Genomic DNA, 4,032 nt, shown 5'->3' on the forward strand with positions numbered 1-4,032 from the left:
CTAACATCTAGCCTTCGGCTGCCTTGGACCCTTGTGTCCACCACCCTGATTGGTTCTCATTTGCGCGGCAATCATCACCAGTTCTGTTTCGTGCCAGGGTGCATACAGTCCAATCGTGGCCTTCAGATAAGGTCACCTGAGAGAGAGTTTTTCTGCGTTTCCAGTGAGCCCTATTTCATCTATAAATAAGCCTGTTTGAACCCGTCAGTCGTCTTCGATTTCAGACCTCTCACAGGTCTGGTCGCTGACCACATACAGAACACAGCTCCAGCCAGTTTCCAGCGACAACGTCATCACCACCAAAGTACTGTCTACCACAATGTCGTCGCCAGCAACACCACTACGAGAGTACACACCAACATCAAACGCGGTTTCATCTCTACACTGTACTAGTGGATTATTTCCACCACGAAGTTAACAGTCGGAACTACACTGTGAGAATATTCTGCACCAGGTAACCGGTCTACAGCATCGACGCTCAACACACACAACATGTGACACCACAGCTCTGCTCTCTCGGCCACAACTTCCTGCATATGAACATTCTATCTCCTTGTGTAACTCTTATACGAACTGGTATTTCTCTATCTCCGTGTTTAGGACTTTCATAGTCTATGTTACAGACACTCTTTCAATGATCTGTGTTCCTCTCTCTCTCACACACACATATTGTACACACACTCTTGCTTATACGACAGTCCGTCATTTCATATTGTTGTATACATACTCTTGTACACGAAGGCCTGACTTATCTACTGTGTTATTTATATATGCCACATGCTCGCACACACAGACATTACAGTTTCACTATGTTAATAAACTTACTCTCTTTATATATCTAACGGTTGTGTCTGTCACTCTCTTGTTCCTTTTTACTGGCACTTGGCTCACATTCTCTCACGGCGAGCCTTCAATGTTATATATCATGTTTTGTGTCCGACCGCGCGACGCATTCAAAGGAGCCATTTTTCGTCTCGTCGCCATTCTCCTTTGGTTCTATTACAGTAGCAACATTTTGGCCACATTATCAGGGTCAAGAATTTCTGCAGGTCCAGTCTGACAGATAATGGACAAATGTGTAACGAAAATGAAGACAAAGAAACAACATCAAAGCCTGAGTGGGGAATCTCATAACAGAGTGTTTGACAACAGCATGAAACTCCATTTTGTGGCGAAAATATAGGCTGCTTCTGAGGCCTCGGAAAGGACCTTGACAGAATGAACAGCTGTAACACAAGGCAAGCGTGTGCCAATGAATAAACAGTTGTACTGAAGGCCCTGACTTTCAACCATGAATGGAAATATTCATTCATCTACCCATGTCTCCATTTAAATTAGGGATTCTCAACTGGGATCCGTATGGCCCTTGGCGAGTCCACATAAGATTTTCTTGTTAAAGTATGTGGTCAATACATTGGTTACACTTTTTAATACAATTCCTAATATTTAATTATAAAAATACAGTTGGATGGGATTTTTTTTTTAAATAGCGAGCAAAGGGTTGAGAACCACTGACCTAAAATGGCTGATCTAAATCTATCTACGTACCCATCTAATTATCTCTTTGTTCATTTTTATGAGTCCATCCATTTCTCTCTCTCTCTCTCTCTCTCTCTCTCTCTCTCTCTCTCTCTCTCTCTCTCACTCTCTTTCCATCCGTCTAATCATTCTACATGTAAACATACGTATGTCTGCGGTGGCGGGTGGGGGGTAAAAACAACAAAATATACTTAACTCAATGGAATGATGTGAGAAAAAAATGGAGGGAAAAGTCCAATCTAGAAATCGAAGGTATCGTCAGAAAGAGAGCAACGGCTGTTTACGTCCGTGTGTATATGAAAGCTATAAAAGATGATGTTAAGAAATGTAAACATAAAGATGTAAATAAATAAAACGAATTAAAAGTGCAGTTTGTTTACATGAGTTACTAAGCGACAACGTAGCTTTCTTAACCTCACACATGCTAAACTTGAAGAGTTCCACTTCCGTCTCTTCCCAGACTTTGCGACTTGGTTACCATAGAATCGGTAAATATTTCCATTGTGTGTAGTGTGACAGTTTTTGGAAAGTTGGTCGGTGGGTATTCTGCGACAGAATGTCTTGGAGAATACCTAAGGACCAAATAATGAAAGTAAATGTGTGAATTCCAATTAGGAAGACATTAATTAATGCTGAAAACGAGAGTTGCAGTTATCTTAAAGGTGAAAATATAAGCAAATTATAAACAACGTAATTTGTTTTTAAACATTCATTTGTTTATACTTTATAAAACTTAAACTTATAAAACTTGTATTTATAAAACATTTTGAGAAATATAAAGTAAAAGATGGACGTGTATTCGGTTTAACGACACAAGTATGTTTTATACCTGACTGTTTCAGGAAACTATTTTTTTTTTAATGCGATGTTCCACAAAAACCTTGAAGTTGGTATAAATTACGATTATATCAGAATTTCGAGAGTGGGGAGAAGATTATCGGATAATTCACACGGATCGAATGTGCTTCTTCGTAACTTTCAGAAAAATGTACGTTTTTTAATGAAACTTTCTAGAAATACTTTTCGGGTGGTGTAAAATTATGATCAGATTGGAATTTAATGTAAAAAAAAAAAAAAAAAAAAATGCTGGGTGCACACACAGATACATGCTGGTATATATCGCGTATTTATGCCTACAAAATGGAACTTGAAATTATAAAAAAATTGATATATGTTATTATGTATGTGTTCGCCCACCTCTCTCTCCATTAAATTCCAGTATAATCGTTATCTACATCATCTGACAAAGTTGGGTACGGGACATACACGTTTAGGTATGTCTAAATTTGTAGGGGCTATACGGTTATAACGACCTCCAGTACAAATCAGAAGGGACTACCACATAGAAACAATATTCTATATCCTCCTAATTTACAAATAGAGTTGCGTTTGTTATCTTTATCTGGGTCTCACTTCATTTTCTTTCGTGTCGTCGTTAGTCCGACAAATAAATAATCATTTTTACATTAGTGGCTATTAAAGTTAATTAAACGATCAATATAAAGACTTTCACCCGGGATCAAAAAAAAACATTATCCAGCCTGGTGGGTGTTAACAAGTGTGTGGAAAACGAATATGGAAAAAAATGCGCGCTGACGACCCGAGAGGGGTGGAGCTTTCGGAAAATTCACAAGATCCTATTTCTCCGTCTTAACTTCAGGTAAAATGGATATTACCATAACAAATGCTTCTGTGTGTTACTGGGAAATTTATAGAGAGTGAAGAAAAGCTTCTAAGCAAACATCTCTAGACTTGTTTTTTAAGAAATCTAGAAATCCGTCTACGAGTGCCTATGAATCGGCGATCGCGTCTACAAGTGATGGCGGGTGCGAGTAAAAGTGATTCAGAAAACGATTATAATAATAATATTTTTTATTATAAAGGATCTTGACATTTTTTTTACTTTCCATAAAATATTCTTTACATTCTACTGTTGTTTTATTGCCATTTATTTACGAGTATTATAAATTTTATAAGTAACATATTTTTCTGGGAACGAATTACGAGTTATAACATTGCTACTACGAGTAACTATTGCTCTGCTTTATGAGTTTTCGCTTTACGAATGGTCTCTCGGATCAAATTAATTCCTATATCGAGGCATTATTGTCCTAATTAAACTGAATTTAATGTTTTATAAGATTTTATAAACAATAAATGATGGAATTCCGGTTGAAGCACCCCATATAACCTCTTTTACTTATTTCAGTCATTTGACTGTGGCCATGCTGGAGCACCGCCTTTAGTCGAGTAAATCGACCCCAGGACTTATTCTTTGTAAGCCTAGTACTTATTCTATCGGCCCCTTTTGCCGAACCTCTAAGTTACGGGGACGTAAAGACACCAGCATCGGTTGTCAAGCGATGTCGGGAGGGCCAAACATAGACACACAAACACACACACATATATATATATATATATATATATATATATACGACGGGCTTCTTTCAGTTTCCGTCTACCAAATCCACTCACAAGGCTTTGGTCGGCCCG

General features: G+C 38.0%; 1 protein-coding gene and 1 long non-coding RNA gene across 3 annotated transcripts in view; one reads left to right on the plus strand and one right to left on the minus strand.

Annotated features, from left to right (window-relative positions):
• LOC106868917 (uncharacterized) overlaps window positions 1-1,918 on the minus strand; it is an 8,388-nt gene extending 6,470 nt beyond the window's left edge. The window contains exon 1 of the long non-coding RNA XR_001409354.2: window positions 1,736-1,918. This is a non-coding gene — a long non-coding RNA (uncharacterized LOC106868917). The remainder of the gene's footprint in view (window positions 1-1,735) is intronic.
• A 20-nt stretch (window positions 1,919-1,938) lies between these two features.
• LOC106868912 (F-box/LRR-repeat protein 2) overlaps window positions 1,939-4,032 on the plus strand; it is a 9,175-nt gene continuing 7,081 nt past the window's right edge. The window contains exon 1 of one of the 2 annotated variants that reach the window (XM_014914372.2): window positions 1,939-2,027. The gene's annotated coding sequence lies outside the window, so the exon portion shown is untranslated. Of the gene's footprint in view, window positions 2,202-4,032 lie in introns of both variants that reach the window. The other variant, XM_014914374.2, reaches the window with a different exon arrangement.

This window comes from Octopus bimaculoides, chromosome 27, assembly GCF_001194135.2.
Source record: "Octopus bimaculoides isolate UCB-OBI-ISO-001 chromosome 27, ASM119413v2, whole genome shotgun sequence".
In the NCBI taxonomy this organism is placed as follows: Eukaryota; Metazoa; Mollusca; class Cephalopoda; order Octopoda; family Octopodidae; genus Octopus; species Octopus bimaculoides.